The sequence below is a fragment of the Athalia rosae genome, chromosome 4 (genome assembly GCF_917208135.1).
Source record: "Athalia rosae chromosome 4, iyAthRosa1.1, whole genome shotgun sequence".
Lineage (NCBI taxonomy): Eukaryota > Metazoa > Arthropoda > Insecta > Hymenoptera > Athaliidae > Athalia > Athalia rosae.
The window spans coordinates 18,394,913-18,419,418 of record NC_064029.1 but is presented as its reverse complement, the minus strand read 5'-3'; the positions used below and the strand labels follow the sequence as shown (position 1 = coordinate 18,419,418).

General features: G+C 48.4%; 1 protein-coding gene across 3 annotated transcripts in view; it reads left to right on the top strand.

The window, feature by feature from the left end:
- The window catches only part of LOC105688735 (protein tiptop), a 100,100-nt gene that overhangs the window by 36,876 nt on the left and 38,718 nt on the right, over window positions 1–24,506 (top strand). The window contains exon 1 of one of the 3 annotated variants that reach the window (XM_025746853.2): window positions 5,862–6,629. The exons of the other annotated variants lie outside the window; for them this stretch is intronic. The gene's annotated coding sequence lies outside the window, so the exon portion shown is untranslated. Of the gene's footprint in view, window positions 1–5,861; window positions 6,630–24,506 lie in introns of those variants that run through there. 3 annotated transcript variants of the gene reach the window in all.

The window sequence follows — 24,506 nt, the reverse complement described above, 5'->3', positions numbered from 1 at the left end:
TTTTTGATTAAATTGTTCGGCAGGCATGACGCTCGGAATTCCGTCGGTTGTTAGAGGGACCGAATGACGAAGCTTTCGTGAAAGACGTAACCCGGTCCGAAGAGGAAGTACGCGCGTACCGTATACGCGGTCGTTTAATAATTCAGGGAACCGGCGTGACTCTGCTCTCGTCAACATCTCCGACTGGCGAAGACTACGAGCGTATTATTCCACCGCATTACATATCGCCTAGTCGACCTGCACCTACTCTTCGTATTCCCGGCGCGTATACTCGACGATGACTCCGGCAGGTAGTTTATTTCTTTGTTAGCCGGGCGAACGCTTCTTCAAATCTTAGGAGAGTCGTATCGAACCCTCATACGGCGTAAGGGTACCGGGAATCATCGACTTCTCGGCTCTCCGGACGCGTCTCTTGAAATTCGTGTCAAAATTTTTCTACTCCGATCCCTCGAGGACTCCGACAGCTCGAAAAATTCATCCGTGAGCTAATTATTCACCAGAGGAGACGATCGTCGGACGATTCGACGATTGAATTTCTTCAGATTTCGCGTCACCTCGCGTGATAAAAATCGACGACTCTCGAGGAAGACAATGGCCTACTAACGATTGGGATCGTCCCGCTGTATCCGAAAAAAAATTCTTCCGACTCGCCGTTGGCTCGGAAGCACGTTCTCCTTAGCACCCCAGGGAACGACGGTACGGGATGCGCGCGGTATAAGGGTGCGGGGTGAGCCGTTTAATCTTTGCCGTTGTTGTTGGAAAATCTGGCGTAAGACGGGTTCGAAACTTATTCGTATACGTCCCGCCTGGGTAGGACTTCAGCTCCTCCTTTGCATACGTGTAATTACATACGGTGCGTCGATATGTGCCCAGATTTGTTGAGATTAGATTGTACGAGACCTACAGAAGAGAGATCACAGATGCCCCCGCGGAGTGTCCAGAACGTGGGATCGGTAAGCTTATTACCAGCACCTTCCCATAACTATTCCTATTCCTCGTGAGGCTAGTCTAACTGGCCGCCGTGTGTCCATCAGATACCGGAATTAGTACCACCGGTTGTACGTGTCCGACCATCTAGCGTCGGCAACTTGACACACCGTTACCTACCAACCTACGCGCAACATGTTCCAAGACGATGTCAGTATCTCGACGTTGAAATCTATCCGCTCGGTGGGGAGGGTACGAAGAGTCGGGAGGAAAAATATCACGTTTTAATTCCGTCATTTTCGGTAATAAAAGTTTCTCAAGAGAGATAAGATTTTTTGGCATAAGGAAGGTTAAACCGTAGTTCCGGATCGTACTTTTGCGGATGGAAGTCGCGTGTGTTGTATGGATTTGGTTTCTCGGTAGATGTGGGAGAAGACGTGGAAAAGTTCGATTCTGAATCGAAAAAGGCAAGAGCAAAACTGGGAATGGAAGTGAAGAAGGGGAGGTAAGGAGAGGAAAGGAAAGGAAAGGCAAGGCAAGGAAAGGCAAGGGGTTGGCGACGGCGAACAGACGGAGCGGACAGCGCGCTTATTTATGGCGACCATACCTCAGATATATGAACTGGTTCCGTCGAAAGTTTCGGATGCATCTTTCCAGTTCAAATGTATAGAGAGGTGTCCCGCCGGTTGCTTTCAGCGAAAGATTTGTGAGGGGTCACCTTAATGTAATATTGAATGAGCTTCATTTTTTGCCCAATGGAGAACGATATAAACTGAGCACTCGCCAATCTGACACCGCTACACCTTTTCTCTCTCCTCTCTCCTCGAGTCCACGCACCGCCACTTTTTTTTCGCATTTTGTCACACAACGACCGATGGATTCGCTCGAGGCGTTCGACCCTACTTCCCATTTTACTCCCCCTTCGCTTTTTCTTCTTTTTTTTTTTTTTCTCCCCCCGTGTATCCGAGGAGAGCAAAAATCATCGACACAAATTCGACGTCAGAAAATTAATCCGAGGACATTGATTCCCTTTTTTCCGTAAATCGATGGACGGATGGATTTTTGGCGAAGGTGTTCCACGATGTAGTACGATCGATTCGCTGCATCGGGGACAAAGAAAGAATGTACAAGGGACGTAATTTTTGATGGCGGTCGGCGTTGCAGGACGAGCGCGGCGAGGGGGAAGTAGGCAGAAGGAGGTCGTGTCGTAGACAACGAATTGGCAGCCTCGGGACATTTAAGTCCGTGGCGATAAATCCTTGGCCCCCCCCCTACGTATAGCCAATCCCGGTCCATTCCGCTGGCGCACGAAAAACAGCACAGTTTGTCCATTGATGGTTCGCTCCGAACAACCTAATTTATATTTATTCTCTTCTCCTCAGCTCTTCCACTCCATAGATACGTACGTACAGACACACACACACACACACGGGGGGGTAGTGCAGGGATAGATCTTTGGGCGTGTAGGTCTCTCAGCGTTTCCGATATTCGGCATCACCACCGCATCACCACCACCACCACCACCACCATCACCACTGTACCGCCGTGAGTCGTTGGAGAATAAGAAGAGAAAGGAGAAGAGGCGAAGCGATAGAGCTGGGCAAATAGATAGATGGGCCATATTATAACTCACGGGCTGTCATCCCATTCGGTGGAGTCCGGCTGCTAATCAGAGACCCTGGACGTCCCCGTTCCCCCCGATGGTTCCCCGCGCGTTCTTCGCTCCTCGTTCCATCGACGAAAAATGGATTTATTGCCATTTGCCTCGGCCAAGGCACGCTATCGAGTCTCCGATCCGTAGAAATTCAACCGACAACCTTCAACCTCCGTCCTCGCCTCTAACTGGATTCCTTTTCGGCCACCTTGTCTTCGCAGTTGTCGCTGCGTCGCCGAGTTTCAAAATTCGGCGTTGCACTTTTTTTTACCCCGAGAAACAGAGGAGACATATATTTACCCGGTTCTCTCGAAAAACCGACCGTATCCTTTTCTCTTCGTCTTTTTTTTTTGTTTTTTTTTTTCTACTTTTTTCTCCTCCTTCGACAGGAAGTGACATTTTTCTCTTCATCGGGTGCATCGCGTCGTTTTTCGTTCGTCCCCATCAACTGCAGGCAATATTGTTTCGAAGAAATGAATATATACGACGGTAATTTACAGGCCGTACGTTTTTCACTTGTACCGGGTCGTCCTCGTATACGAAATTAGTGTTTCTCTGAACAATAGTTCAGCTCGTTGAATACCAATCGACAGACATCGGCCATAAAAATATCTCCCACTATCCGATTCGGCTCCTTGCTCGATTCCTCTCGGTGTCGTTAAAAAAATTCAAAGGTATTGACCTTCTACTTCGTTCCAAATAGAATGCGCGATGCATGATTCGTGGGGATTTTCACCGTCAGAAAAAAGAAGGAGAAGAAAAACAGAAAGAAAAAGTGCGCACGGTTATCCTTAGCAAGCGTTTTTTCATGCACATACGTATATACCCGCGATGTTTGAGCAACGCCATTGCTACGAAGTATACGTTTTCACGCTAGAAAGAAAAAGTTGATTCAGGTGGTTCGAACCACCTGCACGTAAGATACCGCCTATATGAATAACGATAATTCTAAAAATGGTTTGTAATTCACCTGTGTCATAGTCACAGTTTGGATAAGAACTCGTCGCATTCAATTACGAAGTTGATCGCCGGCTCATTCGTCTCAACGAGTCTTCTCCTCCTTATTCGTGTATATTTACAGTACGTACGTACAACTCCACACACGTTTGGATACATTCGATATAAGTAGGATGTACACGCATATATACGTTCGATCTGCAGCGTTAGCTTTTAAAAGGAGGGGAAATGAGTTATGGCTTAAGGTGTATCGATGACAGTTGAAACTTATCGTTGGACAGGTAAAGCAAACGAAAGTTAGGCAAGCTTCGGTATACTCGGTGGAACGAAAAAAAAAAAAAAAACGAAGATAAAAAAAAAACAAACCCGAGAAAAGAATCAAAGACCTTAAACCGCCATGAAATTATTCGTTATCTTATTATTATCGTCGTTGTTATTGGTACGCGTTGCTCACGTACACGTCGCAAGTGACGTACGCGTCCGTCTCTTCTGCATATCGGGTTACGGTGGTTGGATATTTTCTGCGAGCGGGGCTCTCTTTTGTATCGCGTAGAAGAGACGTCGTACACACCGACGTGGTCCAGTTTCGTCGCGACTTAGTTACACTTTCCTGCGATACCTGGGGCGCGTGGTGGTGGTGTGCGCGGTGGTTCAGGTATCGCGGTCTCAATGGAAGAGAAATAGAAATACGTGTCAGGGGGAAAAAATAAGAGAAAAGAAGGAGAGGAGGGAAAGAAAGAAAGAAAGAAAGAAAGAAAGAAAAAAATGGAAACGCAGGAAAGCGAGAGCGAGAAAGAAATAAAATGGGTAGCGCGAGGATCGCTTCGTCGCGAAGCTTTCACCGGGATTCGAGTCGACTCGAGGTAACTCGCCGCTAGCTGCAGCCTGGCCTCTGAGTCTGAGTCTGACTGTGAGTCTGCCCTCTCCCCCTCCCATGCATCACGCACTTCGTGACACCCGCTTCGGTCCGCACGGCGTGCATAGATCATGCTGACGTCCGGACTGCCGGGGAGATGGTGGCAGGACTCCGAGACTCCTGAAGGGAAGTAAAAAGGAAAAAAATGAGAGAGAAATATAGGAATAGGAAGAGGAACGGGGGGACGAGGAGGGCTCGCTATCCCGGCCAATCTAAGCCCATGAGGTGGCGCAGCTTCGCGAGGGGTGAGGGGTGAGGGGGGGGGGGGGGGGGTGCGGTGGATTTTTACCGGGGGGGGCGGCTGCTCCGCGCGCTCATCGAAGTCGGATGTATTCGTAATGCGAGAACGAAAGCGGAGAAAAAGGAATGAGAGAAGGAGGAACGATGTAGCCGGCGGTTGAACAGCCTCTTTACTTCGCTAGCTTCCACAACTTATATTGCCAGTGAGTTGTGCGGATGAGACGTAAGCGTGTTTTTACAAGGAGATTTATTACCGAACTCTCCTAATGCCGCCGGATGAGGAAAGTGGACGAGACGACGACGGTGACGGCGGTGACGCTCCGAGAGCGAATAGCGTGGGCAGAGGCCCCGTTGGCGGGGCGAGAAAGACGAGGAGAAGCGCATTCCTTTCCCCTTGATCACCGATGATAGTTTCCCCGTTTCATTTACAATTTTATACCCGAATTCTTGAGGCCACTCCGCGCACACGCACGTACGATACACAAGTTCGAGACGCGCCGTTTACCGGTACGGAATTCAAAGTCACCGTACACCGACCGGCGAATTTATTTTTCACACGTATCCGCGAAAGTGTGAAGTGTGTGCGCACGCGAGTGTCAATCGCCGCCGATCCTCCGGTTCACTCGCCACCCTCCCTCGGGTGTTCTACCGCGGCCAGTTTTTCCCCGAAAGTTATCCAGAAGTTACGTCGACGTCGGGTAATGTTTTACTACTTTTCTACGCTCTGTACATAGAACAGTCCATTACCACAGCTAGACTTACTTAGGTAGGAAATAAGGCGGTTAGGCACCTGTGTGCGAGAAAAAGAGAAAGACGAATCCGAAAAGAGAGGGTAAGGAAACGGTGAACGCGATGCGATACACACGAACACAGATGAGCGCGTTTCGTAGCGTTATACATAAAACGACGACGCGACGGGGCAACGACGTAATCGTAGTATTGGTGACTACGGTGTGTCGGCGGGGGAGGAACGGGGGCGTGGGTGGAACGGGAGCGGAGGATCGGCGGGAGAGGGGGGGGGGGGGGACTCGCGGACCCCCTGTCCCCCCTTTTCGATCCCTCCGAACCCCTCTCGTTCCCCAATGACGCCGACGCTGATCCGAGGTGGGGATGGAGGGAACCTGAGGGACGCGGAGCGTCCCGGTGAGGGGAGGGAATGCCAGCGGAGGAGCCGTCAGTGCGCCACGTGCTGTCGACGCGGGAGGGTGCGCGTCTTCGTGTGTGAGAGTGCGTTGTTTGTTGTTGCCTACCTGCTCGTCGAATGCCATACGTGTCAACTGCGAACGCCCGTATACGTCAAAGTGATAACAGGATTTCGTTGGTGGTGTCGATCGACCGAGAGAAGGATATTCGGAATCGCGGGTCAACCTGACGTAGGATTATTTTTCCGTTGTCAACGGTCGTCGAGTGCATCCTCTGACTTTCTCGTGCAACGAGTAATTTCTTCTTTTTTATTTTTTTTTTTTTCACACCTTTCGAATCGAAGTGCCCACCCGCGTTGCGACGCAGTTTCTACATCGATAACGCGGAAATCCCATTGCGGAAGAGATGCACCGAGGCGATTGATAAGGGTCGTTCCTCTTCGGAGTCCTTGGAAAAATGACCCCGCTATGGAACGGAGATAAGAAGGACGAGGGTAGCCGTTTGATCGAGAAAATGAAAATTATTCAAATGCGATAAGAGAGGCAGCAGGAATAGAAGGAAGACGTACAATCACTTGCGAAAATAAAGAGGATGTTTCTACAAAATGCAGATCGTGTATAAAGTTTTTGAGTTTGAACTGAGTTCAAACGAAAATGTTAGTGGTATTGTTTCAGTAGTAAATTTTAACACGGGGAACATTAATTATCCCGGTGCAGCTGTGGTAGCGATGCACTGCAAAAGTTTCAAGTGTCACTGAAGGATTAAAATCATTGGGAACCACTGCTACTTGTGGTGAGTAGGACCTTTAAAAATTCTGCCCCGAAATTCAAAAGGAGATCCGACGATCCCCGCGTTCAAAGAACTCTTCAAATAATCGATTTCCCAACTACGTCAGTTACGACGAACGCACGTGTCCGTGACTCACGTGTTTAAATTCCGCTATCCGCGATCGGCGAAATAGATTCGATCGTAGCGATCGAGTTCCATGATTCGGTGAGGCCGCGCGATTGGCCATCGGAATCAGTAGGCCTCACAATCAGTCGGCTATTCGACGAGTCACGTTGAACGCATGCCGTTCCGTAAGAGCGAGGCTGACATTTCGGTCGGACGGAGTGACGTTAATTCACATTGTCCGCGACTGTTTCCCATGACGGCTACCAGACCGGACGAAATGAGATGAGATGAGATTGGCCAAAATTGTACCTCCCGGACTCGGAAATCAAATCGTCTAATGAGCGGCTTTTTCCCACCCTCTTCTCCGATGCATCTCCGCGATGCGATCGCGCGTTATTTTCATTTATCCGTTGATTTTTTTTTTTCGCTCGCCCAAAGTCACCGGCGAGAACAGGGATAACGTTGCAGTGTAGGCGCGAAAGCTGTTTCCTCCTCAATTCCGCATTAGCCATTCTTTTCGAGCGCCGAGCGCGCAGGTGTCATCGACACCGGGCGACTTGACGTATAACACACATACCTAACTCGATTCGCAACGAGGGTTTCGTTTTCGAACAATGCCACGTGTGTATCGAGAGAGAGATAGAGAGAGGGGAGAGAAAGAGAGAGAGAAAAAAACGCACAAATTAGCAGCGATCGAGGTCCCTGTAATTTCAGGATGAACGCACGAATCGTAGGCTACTCACATTGGAGTGTTGAGGATGGATTACACGATCCCCGGACGATGCGTTACGTCCAACGCGCTTGATAGTTGTAATAAGTTCAGTTACGTAAGCAGGAGCCTCTGAGGCCATCGCACGCTTTCTTACGGCTCTTCAAAGAATGCAGGATACGACGAGAGAGCGAGAGAGGTGAAATCGAGGATGAGGGAGGAAAGGAGTGGGAAGCAGAAAAAGAGCGAGGCCAACGAATAGCCGCCAGAGTCGTCAGTCATTCTCAATGAGTGAATGAGCGAGGAGTAAATTTGTTTTATACTTACACCGGTGTTAATTGTACAAAATTAACGCGACAGCCCTCCCGTTTGGTACGTCAAAGTCGAGTCGACTGAACACGAGTCAAGTCCGGTCAACTTGCGAAGAGATCGAAAAAAGTATGTTACATTCCCATAGGGGATATTGCTGGTGCAACTTTTGCAACTGACTCGACCCCTCCTTCTCCAGACCACCGAAATATCGGAGGGGTGGAATCAGGCCAGTGGAGCACGTGCATAACTTGTCCACACAACGATCGGCGCAACCCTCGTCTCCACTGTGCATGTGGGAGATACAATATTATTTATTTTTTTTTTTTTGATTCTCCTTTTCGTCTCGAAAACTGAAACAATATTTCACTCGCGCGTTTATCTCATTACCGAAGATCTCAATTTACCGCGACCCCGGTCACCCACCGACTTCTCTTCTCCTCTATATTTTAATCGGATATCTGAAGCACGCGTCCGATATGATATTGCAGCATCCAATCGTTTGTAATTATTTTCTCCATCGGCGATGTTATATATATATATCGTCTTACAACCTCACCTGTAGAACCGATCGAGTCTTGGGTGGTTAAAACGCGCCCGGTTTTTCCTCTCTCCTTTTCTTCTCTCTCGGTCTCCCTCGTCTCTGATTATTTTAAATACCCTTCTTAATTGGTACTCGCCGATACACCAATTAATATACTCGACACTGAGTTGCTTCGACGTAATTAAAATACTGCAGTCTCTCAGTTAATTCATTTTAATTTCATTTTATTTTTCCTTCAATTTTTCTATCCTCACGAGGCAGGGAAAGGAAAACTCGGTTGAAATTCTCCGAGAAAATTATTGTTATCAATACCGGGGGGAAGTTGATTATTACATATCGATACCGCGTTTGCGGTGCACAGGTATAGGTAATGAAGTATCTCAGATCTTTTGAAATCATAAAATTTCCCGACGTACATACGAACGGAGATAACGAGTGGCAAGAGCGTCGTCTCCGTTATCATCGAGTATCCACTACCGTTGGGGTGCCATTCGAATTCCGTAGCTCGTCAGTCGTATAAACGGAGCTTTATTGTCGACTTTGGAATACGATAGCGCCTCGGGTGCATATACCTCCCCTTCCATTTTACCTCCCCTTCGTTCGTGCGGTGGCGGCACCACCTCTAATACGAAGCAGCGCGCACTGTGCAGTGGCGTTCGTTAGTGGCTGCCTATCGGAATATGAGCTCAGACGAGGCGAGTAAAGTGAAATGCAAAAGAGCTGCTGCTGCTGCTGCCGCCGTATACTTGCTACACAGAAAGGTAGGGTGTGATGCCGGTGTCCCATACCACAAAAGTCGCGGCAAGGGACGAAGCCAGTCAGGCAGGCCAACATCCCTCTGCAGCAACCACCCCCACGTCTCCCGATCTGCACCACCACCACCAGCAGCAGCGGCAGCAGCGGCAGCAGCTATTGAAGTCTCTGATGACGGAGCCCGTCTGTCAGCAGATCAAAGCAGAAGTAAGCTCTCTTTGTAATGCCTTGCCCGGCTGGTATTTAATTATGTATGAGATCGATATTGGGGCCTCGGGGTCCGCGTTTCCTATCCTCCTGCGCTATCGCAAATATACGCTCGAGGCGGCGGCAGCGTTTCGCGGGTTGCGGAGCATACCTCCTCTGACGATCCGTCCCGCACCTTCGCACACCTAACGCGAACGGGAGAAAAAAATATATTCCAGTCAAACGAAATAAAACGAAAATACGAATGAGGGGAACCCGCTGCGAATGATCGGCCGAAAATCGAAGAAAGGAGAAAATGAAAAAATCGTCTGCCACCCGCACGTTGATATAAAGCACATCCTTTTACACGCGTAGGTATCTGTATAATATCCACGTATTACCCGCAGCCGATCGTAGTTCGTTTTATCTGTATAGAGACGCACCTGCGGCTATTTTAGTTTTCGTGAAAAATGGAAAAAAAAAGGCGAGACGCCTGATCTGAATCAAATTTCTGATATTTCATCTCGCAGAAAATTTTTCATCCCAATTACCTGTAGTCGTCTCCCGTCTTTTCGTGTACCCAAAAATGTTCACCAACCCTTGGAATTATTTCTGTGCTTTTGGGTTTCGTTCGCATCCTCGTGTAATTGAATAGGTGTCGCGATGATAAAGCCACGACAACAACAACGGTCTGTACGGAAAAGTGAAACGCGAATTACCTCGCCGCGGTTTGCCATGTGACGGAACACGGAGCAGGTACGCGTATATCCGCGTTTAACGCTTACACCCTACCTATACCTGATGTTCGCGGACGCGGGGGTTCGTTAAAATGTTAACTGGCAGCAACGTGGCACTGATCGTCCTGTACAAAACCGAAGCACTCCACGGTTTAAAATACCCCGAGGCTCTTTGTTTGATTCGTACCGAGTCTGTACAAAATTTATTTGTGGATGTACACGCGTGTGCGTGTGCATATTTATTTTTTTTACTCCTCTTCGCCGGCTAACACATCGTTCATCTCCTCTCAGCTCTTTCTCAACTATTCGATATTTTCGACGAATGAAAATTTTCCCCCCTTGTTTGGAAGATCGTCAAATTGTTCGACGATCGAAAAGCACATCCCATAACCATTTTCACTACGGTGACGTAGCGACTCGATTCGCGAAAATTCGAAAGCTCGGCAAAGTTTTGATACGCTCAAGTTAAATCTCAACGCCTGTACGGGATATGCAGCGAGCTTATGCTGCACCGAAACTCCAGAGACGACGAGCGTCCGCATGCCGCCGAACGAAGCGAGGGTGTTTTGATCGTTGATACAGAAAATTGTATTTTCGATATCAATTAATATCCGTTGAGCAATAATAAACAAGCTATATAATGACCCGGAGCTATCCACGTTACGGTGCGTGCAACTGCATTCCAACGTTCTGACCAAGGCATGTTCGCAATTATCCACATTTTGCACCGCTGCTTTTGAGGATTATTGAAAATTTTTATTGTTCAGGGTACGAATTTTCAAAAATTTCTCAGACCCTCGTGATTTCGGTCTCGCCTCCGGTCCACCGAGGCGGTGTGGAATGCATTGAAATAACGCGCACGCTCCGTCCCGTCCTTACTTACTTCCCAGTTGCATCGGAACGGAATTTCAGCCGCATTCGGCCGATCGGCGGAGTGCGTGAATCGTGCGGGTTTATAATACACACGTTGCAAACAGCTGGCTTCACTGAACAGAATGAATTGTAGCAATCAATTAACTTTAATTAGTTGGATAATTAATTAGGCTTCGGTTAACACTCGTAAAATGTATACACTTGAATCCGCAAACATTATCAACTCTTCGTTATACTTATATTATACGCCATACGTACGATGATCATCATTTTTTAAACAATTTGTTATTTTAGTATTTCTCGCTCGATTTCAAACATGTTTGTGTCTCTTGCTACGCAACCGAAATTAATTAAATAAAAAAAAACCTAGACTTCAAATTATTCCCGCAGCGGTATCATTCGCTTCTTTTTTTTCCCCTCAATTTTTCAACAACTTCCATGATATTTTGATCGATATAACCTGATTGAGTTGTAATTTGAGTAATTCGAGGAGGTTGTTTTCCTTTTTTGTTTTTTTTGGTTTTTGCGTTCTTTTTCGTTCTTTCGTTTTTTTATTACCGCGATTTTTTGATCCCCGTCTGAAGTTGTACGGGACGTCACCGGATTATCCGGCTTCGAAATTATTTATTAAGTTTTTTTTCCGCCTTCGTATTTGCATACGTGTGTGTTGACATTGTCTGCGGATGATATTAATAAATGTGAAATATATTCGCGTTGCGATTAATTATTATTTATTTTTTTTTTTTTTATTACTTTTCAACATCAAATGACACATCTATAAAATCGCTCGATCGCAATCGTCCGTGTGTACCACCTATCTACCGCGATACGTACATCCATCTATGCACACAAATATATAATTCGTCATAAATTGTCCGTGCGGTTGTAAATTAATATCCCGTCAGGTTGCGCACCGTATTGATATTATATATACAATTTATTCACGTTTGAGAAAACGTCATCCCGTATTCGTCGTACGTGGTCCTCGCACAGCGATACGTTGAGTGGTGCGATCGTTAAAAATCTCATTCAACGGTAGCTCATCTAAAATGTTTCATTCTCAGGGACGTACGCGGTCGATGAATTGAGGCCTCGTAATGGTTATCTCGAGAAACAAAGAAGAAGATCGGCCATTCCAATTTTGTGTATATAAATGTTATGCGCGAATATATATGTATCCCAATTCCCAAAAATTATTCGAGCAACGCTGAGGAAAAAAAAAAATCTCCTGCCATTCTATATTCGGCCTCGTGTAAATCACTTTATGACCTTTCCAAAACTCGTCGCTCCCACTCCGATATATTATAGAGCTCGTCAATTACATCAAAGAAACGAATTTATTGGCATCTACGCAAGAAAAAAGGGAACAAAAAATAAAAAAAAAAAATCCAACGCGATAGATAAATAGAACTTGAGCAAAAACTCATCTTCAACAAATTCTACGATCCGCACAAGTAGGAGGACCGAAACGATTATTTTTTGGCGCCATCGCGATACCGCGGATGATGTGATCGGCACGTCGTGTGAAATTCTCGTAAATCGACGAGGAAAGAGGAAAAAAATCAGGATCACTTTGCGCCGGTTTTTTCAAAGTTTTCCGAAAATAAAAAATAGCGAATAAGAGAAAAAAGAAGAACATTGGCGATTTCGCATCGCTCTGACGATGATGTGGCCGTGACCGATGCAAACTCGGATCCTAAATATTCGTAAACAGGTGTCCGCAGGTGCTCGGGCGTTAAATCAAATTTCAAGGTGATCTCCAAGCTCTCAAGTCGCGTAGTTTCGTGAATAGTGAAACTTCATCGTAAATAGCGTTACACCGCGGTCTTTCGAACCCAACCGACTCGCAATTTCGACATCTCTTTCTCGCGCTCGTCAATTTCCGAGGTAAACGAAGAGAAAATTGACTGAATGATCATCGGTGATTTTTCGCGAGAGCTTTAACCGTCGTCCGGTTCATCGCTGTACCCGTGGAACTCGCACGATGCAGGCGGCAGCAGCGGCAGCAGCAACGGCAGGAACCAGGTTTTACGAAGCTCGCGTGATACATGCATGCCAAACGTGATAAGGTTGGCCGACTAATAATAATTACACTCGTTACGTCATCGGCAGCGGCATGCTGCACGGAGCGGCAAACTTGCTCTGTTATAAAAGTGCGTAGGTGTGAATATACATAGGTATAAGGCGTAGACGCATCAATGCACATAAGGTGTCCCGAAACGATACGCTGCCAACGAGTTCGTAGAGCTTGCGGAAAAAAAGATGAGACTACGTGTGTGTGTATATTTGAAAATGTTCGTGCGAAATCAATCGGATAAAATATCCCGTAGTCGTAACGACTCGTGCTTCATTTGATTGCGGGTACGGCGTTTTTTTTTTTTTTCCCCCGCTCAGGTTTTAAAATTCGACAATTCGTTGAAAATTCTCCACAAAATAAAGTAGTAGTAAACAAAAAGAATCAAAAACACGGAAACACACCAACACGACTCGCGACTCGAATCATTTACGAGTTCGTGCGAACGTGTGCGCGTAAAAATTTTTTTGTTTTTCATTTTCCAATCTACGATGATATAGACCCATGGAGATTTATTACCGCTATAGATTGCTGACCGACATTATCCTATATATGCCGCAGTGGCAGCAAACGGTCGATCAATTAATCGATGAAAAAAAAGTATGACAAAAAAAAAAAAAAGACACGGTGACGTGGAGCTGGTAGAACCGCGAGAGCAGATGTAGGTAGTTTTATGGGTAGGTATTTGGTTTTGCGCGATGTAAACGTGTTTCCCCCCCTATACAGGCGTATACACGTGAAAATTGAAACGCCATTAACGTCAATTTTTTCGGCGGACAACAAAAATATTTATACGCCGAAAATCGTCGCTACCGGACAGGGCCGATGAAATGCAATCGTCTCGATCAACGACGTTATACAGAGGAGTTGTCGCGACGCTGGCATACGTGCAACCGGATTAATACGTAAGGCGAACTTGGACGCTATTTAGAGACACCCTGTAGTTAGCGGTACACAGTACGTGTCTCCGAAGACACGTGACCGAGTGGCCGGTTGATTGATTGGTCAGTTCGGTGTTTGCACTGGATCCCAGCGCGAACGCTTCAACTGAAATTGTCACGTCCATCGATTATTTCTGACATTCTTGATTGATGGCGGCCCGAGCGACCGATTGATGACTAGAAGGTACTGCGACGCAGTTTGGACTTATTGTTGTACTGAAATCCAGTTCATTCCGTCTTGATATACGATCATTATTTGTACCGAATATATTCCGTCGCAGCGATCACGTATCAAATTCATATAAATATCGGACGCAGTCCCCCGAGATCTCGAGGCTACAATATTCTCAATCAATTATTTCTCCCGAGCTTTATAAATACAATTGACAAACTAATTAGCGCGATATCGATAAGCAAATTGCGGTTGGTAAACAGCCTCAACTTAGTCCGGTTTTCAAACGAACTGCGAAATGGGAACCGATCGTATCAATCCGTCCAATAATATCTCGGGAACAATAACAGGATTTTCTTCGATGACGTGGCGATCGTCGCGACGAAATTACGAGATATTTATACGGGAGTATAAATTAATAGACGAGAATCGATGCGGGTTCTTTTTATAAATACACGAATCCAGAAGCTGGTCGAACCGTCCCCTCCGTTCGATGACGTCTTTTTCTAGAAATTTCAATAGTGAGAATACCGCGGATTCCGAGGGTTTTTTTTTTCTTTTTTTCTTTTTTTCCCATCCATCTCGGTACGTGGTGCGATTCTTCACCCGTTAAATGATCGCGCATTCTTTTCTTTCCTCCGTCCCGTTCCCTTTATTCTCATTTTGCTCGGCTCCTCACACGACCGGTAGCGCGATGATAACGAGGCGAGGATTTTGTACGGGTAGTACGCACGTGCGATAATCAGTCGCACGCACACGCGCGTGCTTTCGACGCTTTACAAAATTTACTCACACAAGTTCTGGTCCGCAGTAACAGCGGACCCGGTAAGTCGGGTACGTTCGAAGCCCCGGGTAGCCGCGAGGTGGTTTCCGTGAATGGCTCGGCGAGCTTACCGGCTCCGCTGTCCGACCCCGACCTACCTCAAATACACTCGAATCCTAGACCCACTCCTAGTATTATACCGTCGACTACACTTCCGCCCAGAACCATGACTTAAGAATCTTGAATCGTAACGACCCGCTACCGCTGCCTCCGCGATATCGCGGAGCCCTCGATCGGTTCTCGAAACGAATAAGAAGAACGTGAGAAATTAGATTTTGTTTTTTCTTCTTCTTAGCAGCTTTTTTTTTTTTTAGAATGGATTTCGCAGCAGTTATCGTACGATCGTGATATTTCTCGTCCACCGAAATAACGTCCGCGTAACAATAGGTGTCAGTTACGGAAAATTAATTGTGCTGTAATCGATCAACTTCGTGATGATGAGGAAAAAAAAAAAAAAGGAGAAAGTATCGATAAATAAAAATCAGATCGATGCAGAGGAGGACGTAGTACACCGCTCGGAGATCGTATCGTCGATTTCTGCGCAACTAGGTATTTATATTGGCAATTTATTTCTTACCTAGATTGCGACGAAATTATCAACTGGGACATGGTTTTTTTCGCGTCGGGCTTAACGGAGCCACCCGTCGAGCTTCGAACCTGTTTAGCTTTCCTAAAAATCTCTAAGCGGCTCGGAATACGGCTATCCGCGTCCGGCTCAAGGATCAAGTTGCCTACGGTTCGTCTGATCTTCGAGACTCGCGTTCTGCAGAGACGACTTCGAACCGTATACGCGCTTCTCGAATATACACGAGAAACTTTAAACGCTTAAGCCCTCGACTTTTCGACTTTTCTATACACCCCCCACACCCCCCACACCTCCCCCTACCCTCTTCCTCAAATCCTGCGTGGAGTACAGCGAACTTTTTCCATCTCTCTCTCTCTCTCTCTCTATGCGATCCTATGTGAGAATAAAAAAAATAAAAAAAATAAAACTATCGCCAGAGCAAACTCACCGTGAAATCCTTGTACTTGGTGAAATATACGTACGCGGATGTGGGAACGATCGTTGGAGAATTTTTCTTTTCACATATTAAACGCCAACGTCGAAAGACCTTATACCCGGCTAATCACAAGCGACAAATCAAGCGGAAAAAGAGAATTATTCCGATGCCTCGCAGATGGATCGGAGCACGATAACAGGTGATTGATACGGTATATAATGTACGTTGGTCGTCGACTCGCGCCACACGGGTTGTACGTACGCGTTACGTATACAAGTATTTTTCTTTTCCTTTTTTTTTTTCTTTTTCTTTTTTTTTTTTTTCTCTTATTTTCGTCGCTGCTTCGTTCGCGGGGCAACGACGTTCATGCAACGCGACGTGGACGAGGCCCAGCCAGTTCATTTGCGAGCCGTAAGGAATATAAGGCGAGCCGCCCGAGTATATTCGCCTAATCACCGGGTGTCCGCTCTGAGATATAATTACTAGCAGATTTATGACCGGAGTCATTCGCGCGCCTTCGTCCAACCGAGAAACGAACGAGTCTGTCTCATGGGCGCGTTCGTCTCGGTTCTGATGCTGATACTGATGCTCCTGTCCCGGTGGTGCCGGTGCCGCGCTTTCCTTCCCATCCGTTGCATCTCCTGCACGACTCCACTCTTTTACGTACCACGAAACGAAATCCGGTTCATCGCCGTCACACTTGGAAGCGAGGAATCCGAACGACCACGCTACCATCGCATCGCCCACCGTATCGCGCTTGGAAATATTAAAATTCTCCCGAGGGAAACAACTCGAAATCGTCGACGTCCTCTTCTCTACGTGCAAATCCTCTGGATTGGAACCATTTCACGAAGTGATTTCATGACTTTCGGTGCAGATCGGGTACCAGGTAGAGGTAGAAATTTGGCAGGTAAAAGCCCTGTGGCGTGCATTTTTACCGGGCAAGGTTCCGATGCAGGTCAGTCAGTCGGGGGTAAGACGTAATCATCGAGACAGAGGGAGAAAGAGATGAAAATTTCCCGGAGCAGAGGGATCGGGAGAAGGACCTGTACATCGAGAGTCGTTAATCAAACAGTTTCTAATGGGATCATCGGTAAGAGAATCTGTGCGAGACGAGAACTCGGTGGACCGAAAGTGTCTTTGTTGCTTTGAAAGATTCTTATCTTCTATATACATCCTGATTGCTCACCTCCGACCACGAGAGCGGAGAGTTCTTTCGCTCTGAACCGAGAGACAAGACTTTGACGAGGTTATCCGTCCGTTAATTGAAGCTGACCCCCGAGAGCGATCCCTTTTAATGACTGTAAAAGTTTGAGCTTCTCTCGTTGCGTCAATCTCTCTTAGTTGGCGCGATTTCGATATCGTTACTAAGGGGGGGTGGGGTGGGGTGGGGGGGGATCGGAGGAATGAAAAATATCGCGGACGGCAGGGCGCTCGAAAATTTATCGACGAATATTTCGGGATCGACGTTCAATCTCGTTGTTGCAGTGCGCCAAAGTTGCGCGGCCTACGCGCGGGGATTGACGGATGCCCATCGTCATCGTGGTCATCATCTTCATTATCTTCATCACGATTATAACAACGACGGTCATAATCATCGGTGGTACGATGATTGGCCGGCGTGGTGCATTTGTTTCATGACACAGCAAGGCGGTGCAGCACAACCGGTAACGGCAGCGGGAGCGTATACGGGGCAATATCGAAGTCGTCTACCTGGGGTGTGTGCTGCGTCACTGCCGGTCGGCTTGCCGGTGTACCCGCAACAACGGCGGAGCCACGGCGTATCCACGGGAAGAATAATAAATAATAAAGGAACGGGCGACGGGAGACGAGAGACGCGAGATGGATAGCTCCGCTTGACTGACAGTCCATCAATCACCGCTCTCGCTCTCTCCTCTCTCTCTCTCTCTCTCTCTCTCTCTCTCTCTCTCGAATACACACGTATATATATACCCACGTATATCCATCCGTACGCGCCTGTATTATAGGCATATCGTGACTCCTCTGTTCCGTCCATCCGTCCGTTGTTATTATCCTTATTATTCGAGTCCTCGTTGTTGCCGTTCATGTTGTTGTTATTATAATTATCATCGTAGTCGTTATTATAACCTGGCTCTATGTGTATATATATATATATATCCATCTATCCTACCTACCTACCTACCTACCTATCCGACCGTTCCACTAGAGCATGACGAAAGATAGATAATTTTTCTGCATCACCATGCACCGGGGTGCGATGACTAGGCGTATTTGTATACGGACGTACCGTGCGGATCGGTAATTTCATTTCATTTCATTTCATTCCGATCCCTTTCACAATGCGGCATTTCGTATTATGCGCCGCGCGGTTCCCTACGTATATTATTAGCCTTTGCAAAAGACTGCGATACCGTTCACCCGCTTCCAAAGCTTTTCCGATCATCAGTTTTTTTTTTTCATCTCAAAATCGAAAAAGCTCCGGGATACCCGACGCCCCAACTCAAAAGTCTCTCGCTTTTCTTCCGTTCGAGCGGAGGACGACCACTCCCATCGGGAAGGAGGATGGAAAGCCCTGGGGTATCCTGGACGCGTATCGCACCTATTAGCCTTCGAGATGCCGCACCTGTCTCTCCGCGTCGACGGATGCGAAAGATTCCGGGGAGAATTTGCGTTTCGCGCGAGGCTTCGACACGGCCGAGCCCACATAGGTGTAGGGGCGGCGGTACAACGGCGGCAAGTGGACGCGACGGATCAATCTGCAGGCACCCTTTCCAGGATAGGTATAAGTTTCCCCGTTGTGGTTCAGTCGAGGTCGCCTGTCGTGGTCAGTTTCGGATTGCGACGATGTCAGTGACAGCTGTGTGCCCGGGGTGAGCGAGACGGAGTTCAGAGGTGGAGAACTACACGGCGGAGGATAGAAATAGAGGGAGAAATCAAGCTGAAAAGAGACGAACGGACGGAGAGAGAGAGAGAGAGAGAGAGAGAGAGAGAGGCGAATCTCGCGTATTGAACTTGTGCCGAGTCCGTTCTCCTTTATACTCGCTCGCTCACCTCCTCCTGCACGTTCCCCTCCTCCCTCTCTGATTGGTTCCCGTCTCGTGATCAGCGGACCGGTCAAATAACGACGTTAAACCGACGGGTGGGTTCGGGGGCGGCGGGAATTGTGAAACGATGGGTACACTGCGAACTGGAAGAGACGAGAGGAGAGAGAGAGAGAGAGGGAGGGAGGGAGGAGGAGGAGGAGGAGATCCTCCTTTGTGCACTCCGCTGATTCTAATACCAAACGCAAACAAAGGTGAGCCGATGACGCTGGTGCTGTCCTGGACGATCTGTGCCGCGCGCTTCGTGGTCCATAAATACAGACAATAAGTTAAATAAAGCAGCTACGCTGAAATCCTGACGAACCTCGTCTACGGATTATTCAAAAATCTCTTTTACACCTGCCACGGCTGTTCTCGATTTGATCTTTCAACAGCTCTGTCGAGTTTCGCGTAGTTTTCGAAGAGGAAAAAAAATTGTTCCATTATACCTTTTTCTTATTTTCTTCTCTCCGCTAGGTCGTTTCGTGCTCGTCATACGGGAAAGGTCGATCGGGGATCGTCAAGTGTGATCGAAAAGTGTCACGTGGGTTTCCCCAATTCAATGGAAAAGCTCTCTATTTCCAAGTACTTTGTTAGATTCCAATGGTCCGTACAGTTTTAGATTCGAAAAAGTCGGTTTTATTACTTGCACGCTCCGCGGAAAAAAGATCCTCTCTTTTTTATTTCTTCACTTTACTTCTCCCTACTTTCTCTTACCTTTTTTTCTTTTCCGCACGCGCTTTGCTTTATCGCGGCGCGGGGGAGGAATGAGACGAGAATAAAATAGAACGGAGAAACGAGCCGAAGAATAAAGGAAGAAGAAGAAGAAGAAAAGAAAAGAAAAAAACGGCGAGCGAAGGCCTCGTGTGCTCGGGGAGAAGTAGCAGGCAGTTTTACCTCCCAATTACTCGGGATGCGCGGCGCGCCGAGTATCGCGACTGTTGGATCGGCTCGGTCTAACGGTTCGGGGAGGTTTCGAGAGGGTTGAGAAGACGAGAATCTACCCGTGCCAAGAAAGAGGGTAAAAAGAGAGGCGCGGCGGGGGCGGGAGGGGCGGGAGGGGAGGGGAGGACGCTCTCTCCTCCGCTTCGAGACGGTCGTCGAGGGACGCTTCAACGCAACGACCGTCTTATCTCTGCAACACTGCCTTCCTCCCCCCCGCGCGTCGCAGCCTTCGCAGTCACTGCCTATCTCCCGTTTCTTCGTTCCTCAGGGGCACGGCACACGGGATTCCCCCGCAGTCACATAAACCACGCGTGGAGACGACGCTGTGCCACCCCCATCGCCGTTACACGGTACAACTTAAACCAACCCCCGAGATCAACGGCGAAAAACCTACACACCGCACATGTGTGCGTGTGCGTGCGTGTACTCGTAATGATTGTACACTAAAATTTTGTATCGAGCTTTTTCGGTACTGCGAAAGAACAGAGAGAGAGAGAAAGAGAGAGTGAGAGAGTGGGAGAGAAAACCTACTTCTGTCACCGGACGCGTATTCTTTATTTCCGAATGTTTTTCTAATTTTCGTCTTCCTCGCCACCGTCGTTACGCGGAGGCGAAAGAAGCGTTATAGCCGGGCCTGGCGTGCGGCCGATTTGCTCTTGAAAAGAATAAATGAAAGCTCTATTATATACGTACATAGCTCGTAAAACGTTGAGATGAAACGTAGATGGCACACGCAACTCACACCGCGCGCCCGACATCGTACTACCTCCCTCGCTGCGCGAGCTATAATTCCCTTGGTCGTGGTGTGTAGTGCCACCTTTATAAATGTCTCGGGGCAATAAAGACGAAGGATGGATTAGCCGGTGGCTCTGCATTCCACGGCGCCGAATCTATTCTGGTGATTTGAAGCGAGACACGCGCGTCCTATGAATCAATCACGTGCCATCCGGTCCGTCCGTCCGTCCGTCCGTCCGTCCGTCCATCCTCCCTTTCTGTATCCCACAACTTACACCGCTCCTCCTCTTCCTCGTCCTCTCCTCTCTTCGCGGCTAAGATCTCCTCTCCCTAATCCGAGTTATATAGGCACTTTTTCACAACCGACCGGTCCGGAGATATTTTTCCGCTCCCTGAACGCCAGCCAAAAAAGTCACTGTACCTACGCCTCTCGGAGCGACGAGAAAAAAATAAAGGACTCGGTTTCAGAAAAAGTGACGCAAAGTTCTCCGCGGTTCTCTTTAATTAGGATATACCTAGGCGTTTTCAGGTCGGTTGTTACGCCGCTGATACCGCCGGCGTGTTCTTCGCGTTGATGTCGACGTTGCGGATGCCGAGCATTCACCTGAGGGTTTCAATTCCGTCGGTATTGTTCTTTGACGATCTCAGGTTTTGTCTTTTACGACACTCTCATTCGTTCCCTCCTCGGTTTTGTATCTTCTCTATTCTCCTCCTCTTCCACTCTCCCACTCTCTCTGGCGCTCCTCACCTTTTCAGACCAGCTGTAACGACTCTTTTTTAGCCTGCCCGCGTTCTTTCATCTCTTAACTCCGATCCACTTTTCTTATTTCCATTCTTCCGTTCGTTTCGTTTTATTTGATTCGAGTTGTCGTTGTTGTTGTTGTTGTTGTTTTTTTTTTTTTTTTTCTCTCATTTAACTAACGTACAAAAAGTCGTTCGCTACACGCTCTACGATATTCCATATCTCGAGACTGCAGCGGGGACCGTTCCTTCCGAATTCGTTACATCGTGCGAAGAAAAAGAAAAAAATTGGGGTAGAAAAAAGAACGGAAGCTGAAATCTTGGGAATTTATTTTCGCGGAGTTTACTCGGCGCGACGCATCAAATGAAATCCAGACGGCGAGGCGACCCTCAATTTTAGCACCGAATTCGCTGTAAGACGACGACGACTAATATACCGCATACGAGTGTCTGAATGACGTTGCGAAGGGAAACGGATCGCCTGATGGTCGTAATTCACAGACCGACGTCTTCGCCGTGAGCTAGCTAGCTGCCTGCCTGCCTGCCTGCCTGCCTGCCTGCCTTGCCTGCCTTCTCGCCGTCTCAGTTCTGCACGGTACCTAAATGCCGAGTGACAGACGCGTGCCTCTCCTTTCCTTCTATTCCCTTGCCTTTACTTTCCGAGGCTATGGAGTATCACGGCGTCTTCTGGTCCCCGCGATTCACGTACGACTCATAAATAGTCGCCTCTACCCCTGCCACTGACATTTTCCAATATTCCCAACTGCACTGATTCCATCTGGGGTCCCCGTCGCGCTTCCCATCTCGTCCTACGCGGTAACGTCCTCTTCGCCCTTCGCCCTTCGAGTTTTTTCATCTCTGGGTCACACGGCGACGTTGTTAACAACGATTGTTTTATCGTAGATACGATATACGAAAATTGTACCCGGGAGATGAAAGAGGATATGAAATATTCAGCGAAACTCCGCAGATGAATCCGATCGATTAACGTTGAAACGTTGATTCCGCATCCGAGCGATGGCCCCTAATTGTTTTTCTGGTATTTACAACAGTTTCAATTTTCCGCGGTAGTAAATTGTCGCCGATAAATTACCTCCGCAGCGTACACGTACCACCGTTCGCAGGGGTGGTTTTCGGAAGGTTGGGTTTGAGTCGGTGTAATTTTAGTTATATACCACAGCGTCGGGGAATATCATCCCCCACGGCGCGCGTCGCACAGACCCCGTTCGTAGGTGAAACGTAAAAAAAAAGTTTGTTAAAACTAGTTGGCGCCAAATATACTCGGCCACTTCCGCACATGCGCTTTTTATTCGGAGTCCGGCGTAACCGCGGTGTACAACGCGGCATAAGGGCCGTACGGATATCGGGACGTCGGTGTCGCTCGGCAAGGGGTAGCGCGAGAGGGTCGACGCCTCTGTGCCGCGTCGACCTTTACCAACCCCTACCCCACCGGCAACGGAGCGACCCTCTTCTCCCCTGGCCACCGTCAACCCTGACCTGATTTATGGGGATTCTAGAATCGTCGACGTCGCTCCACAACCGAACCGCGCGCACGCTACGCGGAATGTGCTTCCGCAGACAGCTGGGGGTACTCCTTCGAGATGGGGCCGCGTTATTATTTCGCTGCTGTGCGAGACGAACCGACGAACAACATTTTCCTCGTTCGATTTCCTCGGTTTTACCGTCCTCCTTTCGTCTGCCGTGTTTTTCATTTTTCCCCGAGCAAACTTTGCGCAAAACTCCGGGTCGGTCGAAGCGAAAAAAATCACTCCGGGGTGGACAAAAGCTTTCACCCGTAGCTAAGCTGATGGTTTTATGGTACCCGAGTGATTTGTGACGTGTGTCATTCTTCCGACCGTAAGTCAGAGAAGCACGGCAGCCGCGCACTGTGTAGAAATAAGGGGAGCCACTACCGGGATCATTCCGGCGAAGCATCGAGGGGTAGGGTGGCAACGGGGGAGTAACGTGCACCGTAGATATGCCTGGATAATATACGAGCCTTGCATCTGTTCCCCGAATGACGCAACGGTCCGCCATAGATCACACCCAGAGCTTTTAGAGAGCGAGTAGCTGAGGAAGGAAGGCAGGCGGGCGGGCGAGCGGGAGGGCAGGCGACCGAAGGCTGTTAAGGAGAGCGCCTTGGTGCCCGGAGCACAGTTTGCGAGGTTCGAGTCTGAGGCCAAAAGCAATGGCAATGCCCGGGGCGGGCGGGCGGGGGGGCGAAATGCCCCCGCCGAAGAGAGGAGGAGGGAAGAGAAGAGGAGAAAGAGAGAGATGGACCGATGACGTACCGTTACCGTTCCCGACTCTCCACCGTGAGAGGTGGTCCCCTTCCGAGGCGATCGCGGTACCGCTTGCCCACGAGGAAGAAGGATCGAAATGTCCGGCTCTTCGTCCGATGCCAGGATTCCGCTGCCGGACACACGCGTACCCTCACTTCTCACGGTCGCGGGTGTCTACGCGGGATGTGCAGGCGTAGAGTCCGCGCGCGCGCGCGCGCTCCAGAGAAAGATAAAACGAATCGTGTGTAACGTACCGTACGTACGCGCACCTTTCAAGGGGGAGAGGGAAAAGAGGACCCCGTCTCATTGCGCGCCTCGAGGAACGAGTGGGCGAAAAAGAGAGGAATACCGAAAGAGAGAAAGTAAAGGAGGATCGGTTTGGGTGTGTAGCGCGTACCCGTACAGTTTCTACGTATACGTACGTACGTACGTATATACAATACAATACGTACGGCGTAACGCGGCGAGCCAACGACGTTATACGGCAGAGCCGCGCGACCATTGAGAAGAGATATACGAGCGCGAGTTTGTTTGCGCTTATGGCCTACGTCTGGGGACGGTGGGGGTTATCGGGGCACCCTTATCCCTATTATTCCCCTCCTTTCCCTTCGCTCTACAGCGACCGGGACTCACCCCTTACCTCTTCGTCGGCACCCCAACGGGTGACGCACCACGCGAATTAAAACGGCTCATAAATATCTGAAACAAAGGCAGCCGCTTTTCGAGGGCGTACGCCTGAGAGATATACGACTGTTACAACTGCCTCTGTATAGGTATTATATAGGATGTGTATATAGATATATATATGTACGCACGCTGGGGGAAAATTCGGCAGAGAGGTGAAGAGGTGGCGCGGGTTTCTTCGCGAAAAATTCACTAAATCGTCTT